The sequence below is a fragment of the Phodopus roborovskii genome, unplaced genomic scaffold (assembly GCF_943737965.1).
Source record: "Phodopus roborovskii unplaced genomic scaffold, PHOROB, whole genome shotgun sequence".
NCBI lineage: Eukaryota > Metazoa > Chordata > Mammalia > Rodentia > Cricetidae > Phodopus > Phodopus roborovskii.
Window position 1 is genome coordinate 1,340,171 of NW_026126560.1, and position 15,803 is coordinate 1,355,973.

A 15,803-nucleotide genomic window follows, 5' to 3' on the forward strand; every position below is an offset into this window, starting at 1 on the left:
CCTTACCTACTGAGCCACTTCCCTGATTTTTTGAGACAGGATCTTTTATTGAAGCTATACACTTACCTATCTGACTAGACTGGCTGGCCAGCCAGTTGCAGGGACCTGTCCATTCTGGCCCCGACAGCACTGGGATTACACGTGCACATCATCAGGCCTGCCTTTTACAAGATTGCTGGGGAACTGAACTCTGGTCTTCATGCTTGCGCATGGGCTGTCTCCCAGCCCTTTAAAATTTTTATATCTATTTGTTGGTTTATTGTGGGGAATGGGTGGGTGTGCATCCGACATGGAGATCAGAGAACAACTTGTAAATCAGTACCCTCCTTCCTGGAAGGAGAGAAGCCCAGGGGTGAATGGAGGTAGTTAGGCCTAGTGGTAACTTCACCCACTGAGCCACCACCCTCACCTCCCTTCGTGAGGTAGGATCTCACTATGTAGCCCAGGCTGTCCTTGAACATATAATCCTTGTTTCTGTCTGCTGTATTCTGGGATGACATATACCAACACATGTTCTGGTCCTTTCAAACGCTCACTTTGCCTGAGACAGCAGCTAACTGTCATGTTAAGGAGCAGCAGCAGCTGTCCCACAGCAGGCCAAGAAAGACCACAGCTCCTCCCAATGCCAGCTTCCTAAGGGACACTGCCAACAGGACTTCCTGGCAGGCAGGAGATATGGAGAGTGAAGAAGCCACTCCTCAGCTCCTCCCCTCCTACAGGCTGTCCCTTGACATCATTATAGTCACACTTCCCAAAGCATCAGGACAGCTGTGCAATTTGCCGGCAGTATTTATTCTTGTCAATTTCTGTGAAAAGGGCTGAGGAGCCATGCTGGTGGTGCAAGCAGCTGGGCATGGATAGCAAAGCCTCAACTGGCCAGCGGGTATCAAAGGTGTCCACACAGTCCCTGTTCTGCCTGGGGTGGGCATGGACAGGATCATCACCCTACTTTACAGACAGGAAGTGGAGGAGCAGGAAGTGGAAGCCAGTCAGGCACTGCCCAGGGCCACCATCCAGGAAGCAGCAGAGACTGCTTGTGAGATCATCCCTCCATGCCCAAGTCAGTGCTAGACCTTCTCACTTGGGGAAGAGTAGGGCAAAGTAGGGACAGCCTGGGAACCCACGAGACCAGGGAGCCTGGGACCAAGAGGCAAGCTTATAACCACGACTGCAAAGCAGGAGAGCCAAGGAGAAGCCTGGTTTATGTCTGTCTGTCTGTATGCATGCATGCATGCATGTATGTATTTTGTAGTGACAGGGGTTTGAAACTGGGGCTCCCTACATACGAGCTAAGTGCTCTACTGAACTACATCCCCCCCCCCACTTTCTCTTTTAACATATATTTTAAAATTTGAGATTCAAGAGGCAGGTAGATCTCTGAGTTGGAGGCCAGCCTGGTCTACAAAGCAAATGCCAAGACAGCCAGGGACACACAGAGAAACCTTGTCTTAAAAAACCAAAAAAACAAAAACAAAAACAAAAACAAAAACAAATAAATTTTGAGAGAGTGCTCTCACTAAGTTACCCAGGCTGGCCTTGAACTCTGTAGCTCAGCAGGCCTCGATCTTGCCACCCTCTGCCTCACTCTCCCAAATAGGTGGGATAGCAAACCTGTACCTATGGGCTGGCCCATTCTGCATTTTAATGAGGACACAGAAACTAGGTCCTCAGCTCCTCTGTTATCACCCTAGCCAGCCCCCATCACTGACATGTGGGCTTTACCCACCTCCTACCTGCAACACTGGCCCCTCTACAATGGATTTCATACATCTTAGGCATGGACCCCTATAGCCCAGAGTTCTGTTTCTACCTGGAAGGGGGCAGGCACACATTCTTGTGGTCACATGTACACAGTACAACACACACACACACACACACACACTCAAACGGACAAATACAAAGGCCTAAGCTCACAAGACCACTCTGAGGACACACCCTCACGGTCGTCACCATCCTGTCCACGTACCCAGAATCTGGTCTTTGTTATTGCACTAACATCCCTTCTCTAACTGAGGGCTTAGCCAAGAGGGCCTGGTCCAGGGAAGCCGACTACAACCGACCTGGGCCAGCTTAGGCTCCAGCTGAAGAAAAACAGAACTCTATGAATGGTGGGCGGGGAAGTGGACTCCTCCCCAAGCAGGGGCAGGGCTCCCACCTCCAACTTACCCTCTGGCAGGAAGCTCCTGGATCCCCGAAATGGGGAGCACATGGTGTCTGAGGTTGGGACGGGCAGGGGATCAGAGTGGCCCTTGGTGCCAGCCCCACAGCGGGGCAGGGATCCGGACCCTGAGGCCTGACGCAATGGAAAAAGAAACCACAGCCTGGTTGAGCCAGCCCCCTCCCCTCCCTCAGCAGAAGGCAGCAAGGTGTCATTAAGGGGGGGTTGGGTCTGTGTGCACATTGGGCAAGATGGAAAAGCTCCAGGACAGCACCATCTGCAGGTAATTTGGGGTTTGGGACTGGAAGATGGGGTGCAGTCAGCAAGAGCCTGCTCCAAAGGTCGAGCACGACTCCTACAGGTGGGCACACCCCCCCCCCCCCCGGGAAAGGGGCTTTGAGTTAGGGATGCAAAACCAGTAGACCTGTTTATAGATGAACTAAATGACTGGGAAATGACCTGTCACTGGTCTCACATTCATTCAACAAACATTCCTTGTATATCCTAGGGCTGCTGTAACAAAGCAGAAGAGCAGGTAGTAGCAGCACAGCACTCAGGAAGCAAAAGCAGGAGGATCATGAGTTCAAGTTCAGCCTGGGCTATACGGTGAGATTCGGTCTAAAACATAAAAAATGACACAGAATCGTGGCCACTGCCACAAGGACCAGGCATCTTGCTCTTGATAGAAGGGTGGACTCTGATGACATTAAAACCAAGCTACACACCTAGAGTATTGTGGCTTGGGCCAGACCTCTAGTAGTTCTTGACAGTGACTCCCTGCCCTCCCTCTCCCATGTCCCAGGGGGCAGCCTCCACCTGTGGTCAGCACCAGCCTCATGCCTCACTTGCTCTGCCATAGCTGGCAAGCTGAAAACTCTCCTGCTCAGCAATGCCTAGCCCATGAAGCTCTCCCCTACCCTGTCAGAGGGAGTCTTCAGTCATGTAAGTCAATTGCTATCAGAGTCTTCTAATTCCCTTTCCAGATCACATAACTCACTGCACTGCCAATGTGATCTGTGTCTACTCCACACCATTTCTTTCCGTCATCACTGTATCCTACAACCATTTTACAAACTCCTCCACAAGCTCCCACAATGTGAGTTTCCAAGGGAGGACCATGCAGTGACACCCCCCCCAGCATGAATGCAGAAATGCAATAAATGCATGAGGAGCCAAGAACCCAGCATCAGGCTCAAGAGAGAAAGCCACTTCTCCAAACTTGGACTTTCATAACTCTCTGAAGGATGAGAAAGAGAAGCAATGGTCCCTATGTAACAGGGAGGAAGCTGAGGCCCAAGAAGGGGCAAGGGACAAATGGAGTCAAGGCCCATTAACTGGGCATAGGAGCTTGATGCAGTTGAGGGGAACTCTGGAGCTGAGCCAGATGGTAGGACCTCAACTTTGAGGTGGTAGTGACAGGAAATGCCAAGTGATGCAGGCCCAGGAGAGGATGGGTTGCGGGAGCTCTGGGGCCCAGGCAGAGACAAGAGTGGAAGGTGGGCGAGGGCAGATCTAAGGTGGCCTAGCAGCAGCAGCTCAGCTCCAAGAGCCTCAGCTGTGGCTACTCTAGGGACAGGAGGCCTGTGGAACTGCCAATGGGGATTCCTAGTAGGAGGCCATAGGTACTGTCAAAACAGCATTGGCAAGGCTGGGGAGATGGCTCAGTGGGTACAGGGCTCACCCGACAAGCATGAGGCCATGAGTCTGAATCACGAGAGCCCATGTGAAGTCAGGTGTGGCGGTATGTGACTATTAATCCCAGAGCTTCTGTGGTGAGATGGTGGGCAGAGCCTGGAACACCTCCACAATCTCACAGACCAGCTAGCCTGGTGTACACAGCAGCAAGCAAGAGAGAGACCCTGTCTCCAGCAAGGAAGAAGGGAAGACCAACACTTGAAGCTGTCCTCTGACCTCCACACAATGGTGTGTCCAACTTGATATTTGGAAGATAGGGAGGAAAAAAAAAATTCTGTTTTCAGCCAGGTGTTGGTGGCACATGCCCTTATCCCAGCCCTTGGGAGGTAGAGGCAAGAGGATCCCTGTGAGTTCGAGGCCAACCTGGTCTACAGAGTGAGTTCCAGGACAGGCTCCAAAGCAATACAGAGAAACTCTGTCTCAAAAAAACAAAAACAAAAACAAAATCTGTCTTCAACGCAAACTATAAAGAGCAAAGTGTTACAAAGCCTTGTTAGTGGCAGTCCCATAGACTCTAAGTGCTCTGGCCAGTACCAAGTGGCAGTTAAATGCACAGACTCCAGATGTATTAGCCTAAACATGAGCCTCTGCTTCTGACATTTATTTCTCTGCTGTGTGACCTCAAGCATATTACTTACTTACCCTCCCCCTCTCTCTATTTTGCCCTCTGTAAAAAGAAGGCAATAAAGTATGTTCCTGGGTTGTTGTGAGGATTAAGATAAAGCAAACTTGTTATTACCAGTGGCTCTTAATCTCTGGGGTGGAGACAGCAGACCAAAAATCAGGGGAATGTGTGGCCAAACAAAGAAGGCAAGGGACTAAAACTGGCTGAGACACATGGTTCTCTATTGCCTTTATCTGCGGTGGGCACAATGCACCATGTCAGTTAGGCCAAGGGTGGAGGATGGGGCTGGGGACTGGGCCCAGAATTGGGACATGAGGACAGTCCTTGAGGTTTCCAGCCAACTCTGTCCTTGAGACCCCAAGGGTCACAGAAGCCATAGAACCTCAGTGGGCACCACCTTTGAATGGGGTGTAGCTTTAAGCTTGGGGCTTTCCTGCTGCAAACATGGTTCCAGAAAGCATCAGAAGTTTACCATCTGGCCCCACCCAGAACTGCTCCATCAGAAGCCCTAGGGAGGCACCTAACAACCCGTGTATGAACAAGCCCTACAGGCAAGGTGGAGGAGGCCAAGCACACACAAACCACGGGTTTGGCAGGCAGGTGTGGTTTCTAACAGGCTCCCCAGAGGGAGCTTGAAGCTGCCCACCTGCAACCATGATAGGAGCAAGGAGGCACACACCTGAGGCCAGAACCACGCCTCAGGGATGGCCCTGGAATGGCCTGCACATAGCCTGGTTAAGCAGATGTGACACTTGGTTTCCATATAAGCCCTACCATACCTAGTTAGATAGTAATTCTCTGCTAACTAGAACCCTCAACTAACTAGTCGGTTACCCCCTGCCCGCTGGCCCTGAGGGCTACTGTCCACTCTCAGGAGGCTTGGGATGGGTCTTGAAGGGCATTGTCACTCCACTGACCAGCTGACAAAGCCCAGGAACACAGAGAGCAAACACATCACCAGATTCTCCAGAGAAAGCGAGATGGTAGTGTGCCTGCCTTTGCACAGAAAGAGTCTGGTTTTAAAGACTCTGTTGGTAGGGCGCTGGGGAGATGGTTCAGTGGTTAAGAGCTCTGGCTGACATTCCAGAGGACCCAGGTTCAATTCCCAGCACATCTGTCTGTAACTCCAGTTCCAGGGCTTCTGACACCTTCACACAGACCTTCATACAGGCAAAACACTAGTGTACATAAAATAAAAACAAATTTTAGCCAGGTGTTGGTGGTGCATACCTTTAAGCCCAGAACTTGGGAGGTAGAGGCAGGCAGATCTCTGTGAGTTCGAGGCCAGCCTGATCTACAGAGCTAGTTCCAGGACAGGTTCCAAAGCAATACAGAGAAACCCTGTCTTGAAAAACCAAATAAATAAATAAATAAATAAAATGTAAAAAGTGTTTAAAAAAAAGAAAAGGATCTGTTCATAGGATAATGACAAGTAAAATGTTTGGAGGACAGCATGGACTGGAAACAGGAAGGTCTTTTTCTATGTTGTGATCTTGAGGTCCAAGATCTCATCTTGTAGGAAGCTCAGTCTCTGGCTGGATGGTGTCCATGTATGGAGGATAATCGGCTTTGCCCAAAGCCTGACTTAAATGTTAATCACATCTTAAACACCTTCACAGAAACATCTAGACTGGTATTTGGCCAAACAACTGGTCACCATAGCCCAGCCAAGTTTACAGATACAGTAAGCCATCCAAGCAACCTTGAGCTTTGAGGGGCCAGAGATGGAGTGCTGGTATGGGGCTCTAACTTCTCATATGCGGGAGCTCCAAGCCACCTGCCAGCTGAAGGGAAGGGGAAGGTGGACATGGCCACCCAACAGAGACAAAACTGAAATAAAGGAGAGTCACAGAAAGGCTCTCGTCCTGAGTGTACACCATGAGCTTTACCTTCCGGACACCCCTGCTCAAGGCCTTGTGACCATGAGACCACACCCACTGTCAGTGGAGGCTGGCTGACTACCTTCTTGCCCTCTGAATCCCAATCTCTGGGTCTCAGAAAGGAGCCTCCTTCCAGACTGATGGGACCCTGGAAGAGTCATTTGGTCTACTTTTGTGTCTCTCTCTCTCTCTCTCTCTCTCTCTCGTGTGTGTGTGTGTGTGTGTGTGTGTGTGTGTGTGTCTGTGTGTCTGTGTGTGTGTAGGATAACCTTTATCATTCCTCAAGATTTCTTTTCTTTCTTTCCTTTTTTTTTTTCTCCTTTTAATGCATTTCAAGACAGAGTTTCTCTGTGTAACAGCTCTCTGGTTGTCTTGGAACTCACTTTGTAGACCAGGCTGGCCTTAAACTCACAGAGATCCACCTGCCTCTGCCTTCTGAGTGCTGGAATCAAAGGCATGTACCACTACCACACAACTCATCAGGGTTTCCTATTGGCCTAAAACTTCCCATGTAAGACTAGGCTGGCAGTCCTTGAGCCCCAGGGATGGATTCACCTGTCTTCCCAGCTGGGGTTACTGTTGCATGAGTTCTAGGAACTGAACTCCAGTCCTGGTTCTTGCCACGTAAACACTGTATTGCCTGAGCCATCTCCCCAGCCCCCTGCATCTGCTTTCTCAAGCATAGAAATGCAGGGACAAACTGAAAGCTCTGTATCACATTGATAAGTCTCTCTCGGAGGCCTCTTCCCGTCTCAGGACCACACCTAGTCCCCCTGGTAGGACTCCCTGGGTCCTCTCCCTCACTACATGAGGTTCCAACAATACTTTCTTGTGTATCACTTGCTGTTCCAGCTGCCTGGAACACACTGTCTCTTTCCCCACTTGACTCCTTTTACTCTTCACATTCAGCTCAGTGAAACCAAATGCGACATCACTACATACCAAGCCCATCAAGATCCTTAGGATGGTCAAAATTGTAAAAAGCTGACATACTGCAGGTTGGCAAGAATTCAGAGTGACCAGAACTTTCACAGTTTGCCAGAGGCAGTGGGGCTTGATGCAAAGCATTTAGGAGAAACATGTGGCAGGTCCTGCAAACTAATTTCCAAAAGACACAGGTTGCAGATGCCCACTGCAGTACTGTATGAGGATCAGTGTGTCAGCAATGGGGATGCACCACTCCTTGTAATAAATGAAGGAGCATGAAAGAGGATATGACCCCACCACCACCACTGGTTTCCTTACATGAGGACAAGAGTGGACAAGAGAAACATATGCTGTTGAAAGTGGTGATAGTGGTTTGACAGGAGCAAGCAGCATGAGACTGATGAGAAGGGGTACCAAGAGGCTTCAGCTGGTTGTTCCTGTTTCTGGACCTAGCTGCTGTTATCCCAAATGCACGGCTTTGTCATGGTATACTATGCTGGGGGTGATTTTCTTTTTCAAGTTGCTGGGGATTGAACTGAGGGCCCTGTGTATTGAGACCAAGCCACACACTCAGCCCTCTTGATTTTGAGATGTTCTTAATAACACACACACACACACACACACACACATATTCATATATATATATATATCATGATGACTATGAACTTACAATACAATGTTTAAGCAGGTGTGGGGATGGGGGGGGGGTTGACACAGCAATCCTCTTGTCCAAGTGCTAGGACACAAGCAAGTGCCACCACACTTAGCCTCATTTTCATCTCTGTTGTTCTCATGCACAGAATGGGAGCTGAACAAATTAAAAACATGGTTGGGAGAGGAAAAGGCCCAGGATCACAGATTCACAAAGTTCCTGGGCCTGGGAATTCTTGGAATTCCTTCTTCTTCTTTTATGTGTATGAGTGTTTTGCCTGCATGTATATACATGCACAAGGTGTGTGTCTGGTGCCCACAGAGATCAGATAAGGGTATCAGATCCTGTAGAACTTCAATTGTGGATGGTTGTGAGCTACTGGAAACTGAACCCAGGTCCTCTGCAAGAGCAACGAGTGCTCTTAACTTCAGAGCCATCTCTTTAGCCCTGCTTTTGGTCTTTGACACAGAGTCACACCATGCAGTTCTGGCTGGTCTAACCTGTATGTAGACCATGCTGACCTGAAACTCCAGAGATCCAACCTGCTTCTGCCTCCTAAGACCTGGGACTGATGGTGTGCACCACCACACCTAGCTGAACTCTGGGATTTTAGATTTGAAATTTTGGGCTAGAAGGCGCCTGTTACCTTCCAGCTCTATAGGAACCCCGACCTCAGTCCGATTACCTCAACATCCCTTTGACGATAGGGAAGCAGAGATTTAGAGCCAAGACTCCTACTCCCAGGGGCCCTTTGTGAACGCTGTGGCTGTGTGGCTCCTGCCAAGTGGCATGCAGCTCCAGGAGTAGGCTGACACTTACTCTGGCTAAGGTGATAGGGTCGGGGAGCTCTGCACACAAACCATTTTCTACTATAGTTATGGCACCGGGTGCTGTGCTTAAAAGGCACCACACTCTGCCAGGCAACCAGGCCATTATAGGGATAAATATAGATGTAGACAGCCAGGCGAGGGTTGCGGCAGGGGTTGGCTCTGATGCTCTCCTGGGACCCTATACTGAGCTAGGTCACACTGGGCAGGAGGCTGGTTAAGTCTCACCTAAGCTCAGGTTCTTGGGAAGGTCCTCTTCATGGCCTCCAGGCTACATGTGCACCTCAGCCACCTAGGGTCTTCCCAGTGTTACTATAGGGGCTGGCCAAGTGGTCATCAGGTAGCAAGGCAGTAGCCTTTCCTATCAGGTCCTTCTCTTATTATTCCTCCCTTCTAGGTCTCTGCCCTTCATCTGCAAAGTAGGCTTGGGTACCATACCTTTCTCCTGCCTCCCTGGAAGCTGAGGAATAGACTCAGAGTTCTCCAGGCTGCTGAGTGCTCTGAGCACTTAGGGGACCTCAGGAGTGAGTCTGGCCAGAGGGAGGACCTTAACTAATGGAGAGTTTCACTTTGAGATAGGCTTGACCTTTGGCTCCCACTATGATGCTCACACCCACCAGGGGAGTGCCATGGGGCAACTAGGCACTGCCTAATTATGTGTGAATGTCTCCCCTCTGTATCAGTCAGTTTTTCTGACTATAAATAAGGTATGGCCAAGGCTCCTTTGAGTCTTGGGGGTGTGGCTACAGATGCCCCTCTGTCTTTCCTGAGCTCTCCATACCAGGGGCAGAGACTAACTACCTCAACCATGGTCACACCACTGACACATGGCAGTCCCTTACCCAGATGAGCTTCTTGGGACACAACTGCTAAATAGTCAAACAACCAACCATGTGCAGGACAAAGCAAGCTTCTGCTCTTAGGTTGCCCATTTCTTGGATGAAGAAATTGAGGTCAGGGCTGGGGTTAGAGTTCAGGGATAGGACAGTTGACCGAGCATGCTTGAGGCTCGGCTACACAAATAAATGGTCAGTTAGACAACTGACAGATGGATGGATGGATGGATAGATGGAAGGAAGGAAGGAAGGAAGGAAGGAAGGAAGGAAGGAAGGAAGGAGTAGGAGGGAGCCAGTGAGCGAGCTGATGAATGAACTGAGGTCAGAGAGATTAACAGGTTAGGCCTGGGTGTGGTGGTGCATACTACTAATCCCAGCACTGAGGAGGCAGAGGTAGACAGACCTCTGTGAGTTCCAGGCCAGCCTGGTTTACAGAGTGAGATCCAGAATAGTCAAGGCTACATAGAGAAACCCTGTCTCAGAAAAGAAAACATCAAAAAAACAGAACAAAACAAGTCTAGGCTAAGGGGTTGACACTTCCCAGCATTCTTCAGTCCATAGGTAAGTAGGCAATGACAGCAAGCAGTACCAGTGGCTACCTACAACTCCCAGCTTTCTGTGCCCAGAAATCCTGCCCTGTCCTGAAAAACACCTTCCCACAAACCCTCCTCCACATCAAATCCCTGGCACCCTGATAGTGAAGCCAGTGTCCCTCCAGGGACTCAAGAGTGGCAAGTTCATAATTTTCTAGGTTGTCACCCAACACTCAGGACCTCATTTGGGACGAAGGGTAGACTCCCATTCATCACACAACATTTTACTGGGCACTTACTATGTTCCAGGTACTGTTCAAGCATGAAGGCACACCCTATTCAGTGCCCATTGGAGGAAGAGGGAGGCAAATACCCTCAGAAAAACAAAGGTAAAGGGACAAGGATATGCCTTCTCCCTCCTGTCTCTTCCTCAGGTTTTATGGGACAATAGTGTGGCTGTAGAGAGTGCTCCAACACACTAAACAGTAATCTCCTTGACCTCCACAGGAGCCAGATTCAGGAAGCAAATAAGGGCAAAGGCCATAGAAGGCACCTCTAGCCCTGGCTTAGGAACCTTAAATCGTCTCTCCTGGACAGCAAGAGGTGGAACATGATTGGATGGCCACCATCTCTAGCTGCCTGGCCTGGATGGCAGGGTGACCCAGCCTCCTGCTTCGACAGAGTCCACACTGACCTTTCTGAAGCCATGTGCTGGCTGCAAAGGCAGAAGGCCGTTTTCTAGAGGTGTTCTTTCTGCTCCTGCCTGAGCCTCCAGCCTGTTGGGTAGGGGAGGGGTAAGAGGGGAAGGCAGGAGCTTCTCAGCAGGCAAAGATGCTATTCCTCCTGACAGGAGTGCAATTATTAGAGAGAGCTTTTTTGTCCTCTGCGCAAGCCTCAGAGCCCAGTGAGGGCAGTCCCAGGTGGGGAGACGGGGAACCCACATGGAATGCACCGCCTCAGATAGTGCTCTTCACACTTTGGCAGGGCAGAGCCTTCTGCCCCCAGAACAGCCCAGAAGGGCCAACATCTAGATTCCAGGACTCGTCTCTGCATAGAAAGGTGGATAAGGGCCCTGAAAAAAAAATCCCAGAAGGGATTCTGAATGCAGTTATGCGAATCAAGTGTACTAATATTCCCAGGAACAATGGGGATGACAGCTGTTCCCAAGTGCTTCCCGCACCAGTCAAAGCGCCGGCACACAAGCTCTTTGTCATCTAGACTGATCCTCACAACTCTCTTTAAGGAAACACAATTACCCGGAAAGAAAAGGGAACAGAGGGTGCACACCTCATTATTATACAGATAGGGAAACTGAGGCTCCATTTGGCCCTCTTTTTTCATGTAGTCCCCTAGAGTTTTTGTTTCTCACACCATTGGAGGAGGGCTTGAAATATAATCAGAGAGCATCATGCAGGGTTCCTTACTTTTAAGAACACCTGCCCAGTTCCTTAGCCCTAGCCTCCCTGCAGCTCTGCAAATGGGCTGCTATTGCAGTTTGCCTCATCTCACAGATGGAAAAACACCCAGGCCTAAAAGGAAGGGTGTGTGTGTGTGTGTGTGTGTGAAGGCATGGAGGCAGGAAGTGACAGAGGCCAGGAGTACTCAAGCTCCCACAGGCTTTGTCCTGGTTTTTCTATGCAGAAATGCATCTGGTAAACCCTCTCACTCCAGCAGGCTGGGTCACCATCTCAGGACAGCCCCAGAGCTCAGAGCTCCCTGCCAGGGTGGCAATAAACTCACTCCTTCATGTTTGGGCCTGGTCAGTTTCCAAGTGGTCCTGGAAATGAGCCCACTTTACAGGTGAGCTGGAGATTCAGAGTTGAGGCCACCATCCCACTTCTGGTCACAAAAAGGTGTTAAAGGCAGGTCTACCACAACTCCCGAACTGGGGTTGTCCATAGGCCACCAGAAGTGACAGACAACCAAAATGCCTCCCATCCTTTGGGAAAAGGGTTCTCTTCCAATTCAGAGAGCACTGTTCTTGACCTCACAAGTGGAGTTGCAGTCAGATGACCAGTGGTCAGAGAACACAGGACAAGGAGCAAGGAGGCACCCCTGGCTCTGGCTCAATCCTCAAGCATCGGGGACCTTATATAGTTTCTCCTGGACAACATGTCTGGATGGTTACCCTCTCCAGCTACCTGCCAAGATGGCAGGATGACCAGGCCCTCCTAATTTGACTAGCTCACACCAAGTTCCCTTTGAGGTCATGTTTTCCAAGGTGAGGGAGCTGAATTCTGGAAGTTATGCTACAGCCTCAGCAGCCTGGAAGAAGGCAGAAGAAGGGAGCATCCTTCCTCTGCAGGAAGGATGGTAGCAAGGGAGAACCCTGACCCTGAACTAGGGACTTCTCAGCAGGAACTGGCCTGGCAACGATGTCACTACCACAGAAGCTGTAAATGCCCCAAGGGGTAGAATAATATACTGTCCCACCTCTGGGTGACAGCTCCATACTCCTACATGATGGAGATCTTTGGTCAGACAAAACAATGGACGGTGGGGCTAATTCTTAAAGACCTTTACCCTTCCCCCAGAATACTTATGGGGCAGGAAGAATCAGTACAAGGCAGACCCTGTGAACGGCCACTCAGTTCTGGATTGCTATTGCACCTGTGACCTTGGGCACTTCCAGCTCCCTTTCCAGCTCCCTTTTGAGGTAGCCCCTTACCCAAAGACAAGCTTGCCTACTAAAGGTAGGGTGAGGATACAGGAGGAGAGGAGATGGAAAGAAGGGCATTAGTCTCCTTTATTTTTTCCAGGAGCATCGCTGCGGGGATGGGAAGGAAGGAAGAAGGGCTTCTCGCTTCCTCCTCCACCCCTTGGAACACACAGGTGCCAGACAGCTTTTGCGCAAAAACTAGTTTGCAAACACACTCCGACTTCTGGAAAACTGCCCAACACTATTCCCCATCTTTTCTCTCTGACTGGAGCAGAGGGAGTCGGCCCTAGGGCCAATCTGAACAGGGCCGGGTCGGGGTCAGGGTGGGGTCAAGGGGTGAGCCCTTCCGTCTAGAGCGCACGGTGCAGCTGTGCTGGTGGCAATGGGAGGCCATCCCCCAGAAGCCATCCCGACATTTAACAGAGTTATAGGGTCTTTCCCCCCACCCCCATCAAACAGCTAGCCAGTGTCCCCGAGGCAGCCCAGCCACCGGCCACCCGCAGACGGGCGCCCCCGCGAGGCAGGGTGATAGCTAAGTCACCCGGGCTTGCTGCGGGGTGGGGGTGGGGGTGCGGCCATGGACGTCGGAGTCCCTCCGGCAGAACCCGCTTCCCTCGGAGCCCCAGGCCGAACTTGGGCGCGCAGTGCCCGGCCCACCCTCACCGCACCCGCCGAGGGCCCCACTCACCGTGCGTCCCGCAGCCTCAGCGTGCTCCGGGCCGCCGGGGCATCCCCGCGCGCTGTGCTGTCGGCCGGGCGGCGACGCGGGACAGGCTCAGGGCGCTGCCCGCGCGGCCGTGCCCACTCGTGCGCTCGCCCGGGCTAGGGCCGGCCCTCCTCGGGCCGCGGCTGCGGCGCGGGCTCCTCCCTCCTGTCGAGGGAGGATGTGGGCGGGAAGCGGGCGCGAGGCGGGCGCTTCCTGGAGGGGCGGCTCTCCGGGCTGCACCGGGACCTGTCCCGCTCCCGGCTTGTGCCCACGAGGACCTGGACGCAGCAGGCTGCCACTGGGCGCGATGCCGAGGGTTCGCACCCAGTCCCGGGCCCGCCGCTCTAGGCGTCAGGCACCACGGAGCTCCGCGCGCTGCTCTCGGGCTGAAGACTCGGGAACCCGGGGTGCGATCGCCCGGCTCTCCGGACCCCGGGGCACCGCCCGCGGCTTCCACTCCAAAGCGTTCGGGGCGTAGCGCCGAGCCCTCGGGGAGTCGCCCAGGGCTTGCTTCCGAGCTGTTGGGACCGCACTGGAACCGCAGTGTTTTTCTTCTTTTTTATTTTATTATTTTTTTCTTTCAATAGCGTTTTCTTGCCGCCAGAGACTGGGAAGATGACACATATTCCCGTGACAAAGACGATGAGATAAAGACGTTTGGAGTGGGATTGGGCTCAACGGGAGAGCAGTTCTGTGGAGCTGAGGCCTCCCCTCTGGGTAGTCCGCTTTTGACCCAAAAGAGACACCAGTTCTTAAGGGACTATTCTGACCCTGGGCAGCTGGTGGCCACTCAGTGATATTTTATACCCTCTGAACAAGTTAACCACTGGACACTAGAACCAAAACTCTTTTAACCAGGTCCCATGAAAGGGACATGACTGTCCGGAGATCTCATAGTCATGGCTAAAGCCCTTGACCCTGGTGTGCACGGACTGCTGCGCGGCTGAGTGTTAAAGCCTGGCGTTTGGGTTGTAGGTTTTCTATTCCAGACAGATGAGGGTTAATGCAGAGACTCATGCTGTAGCTAGTATGAACTCCCTCTATGTCTGAGTCACAGGCACTTTGCAGCCTTAGAAAGGGCAGCCACCAAGCAGCCCCAGGGCATAGAGCTTTGTTCTCTGCCTGCCTGTCTTGAGAGCATCCTACATCTTTCCAGAGTCTCCTCAGTCTTCTTGCACCAGAAGTCCTTGATGCCCTCTGCTCAGCTCTGGGACAAAGCAACCTGTGGGGCCTCTTAGAGCCGACTGCACATGTACCTCCTCCAGTAAGACTTCTTTGATTGTCCTAGTTAAGCTGCAGGATCTCACTAGCCTTCAGGTACTGGAGTAGAATGTGGAGACTGGATAGTCTTAAGCTGATGGACTCTGGGGAGCAATGCCAGGTCCAGGTAGACAAACAGGTGAAAAGTTCATGGTTAAAGGTGATTAGCATAGAGACCCATCTCAGCCATACTCTTGGCCAGCATTCTTCTAACCCCAGAAGAGTTCCAGTGACTGGACTGTCCAAGGGGAAGATGTCACTAGGGCCTGGTGGGGAAGACAAAGTACTAAAGTCAGGGGTCACAGCAATTCCATTCCTAGGGACCTACTTACTCAAGAGAAATAAAAATGTATATCCACACAAAAAGGTGAGCATGAATGTTTGTAACAGCATGGTTCACAAAGAGCCAAAAACTAGGAAAGATCCAACATGTAGCAACTGTTGGTAAAGGAAAGTTCAGTGCACAGTGGAGTATTACCCAGGGAAAGTACTGAAACATTATGGTAGGGATGGTTTCAGAGGAAGCCAGTCATAAAAAGCCATATACTGTATAAGTCTGTCCAGAGAGGCATCCACAGAGGAAGTAAGGGCGTCAGAGGGAGAACAGGGGTGGTTGCTATTTGATACAGGGTTTCTTGGAGGGACAAAAAAGGTTTCAAAATTAGAATAGAGTTTATGGTTTGGATCTGGGATGTCCCAAAGGCTCACGTGTTGAAATCTTAGTCTGTAAACCATTTCCCTATTGGGAAGTGATGGCAACTTCAGAAGGTGAAGCCTGGTTTGAGAAAGTCTTTTCCCTTAGTCCGTGGTGCAATGGGTTTCCCACCATACCTCTGTTCTTACACCATCATGCGGTGTGATGTTCTGCCTCTCGGAATGCCCAGTAGCAATGGAGCCAGCATACTGTGAGCCAAAACCACAAACCAGAGGAAGTCCTTTTGGTGCTGATCTCAAGTGTTTTGTCACATCAATGAAAAGTTGACTAATAGTCTTGTCACTAGATAAACCCAAGTATCAGACATTGGTTATATCTCAATAAAGCTGC

General features: G+C 51.1%; 1 protein-coding gene across 1 annotated transcript in view; it reads right to left on the bottom strand.

Annotated features, from left to right (window-relative positions):
- Cpne2 (copine 2) overlaps positions 1–13,742 on the bottom strand; it is a 38,334-nt gene extending 24,592 nt beyond the window's left edge. The window contains exon 1 of the mRNA XM_051201962.1: positions 13,481–13,742. The gene's annotated coding sequence lies outside the window, so the exon portion shown is untranslated. The remainder of the gene's footprint in view (positions 1–13,480) is intronic.
- Positions 13,743–15,803: the final 2,061 nt, after the last annotated feature.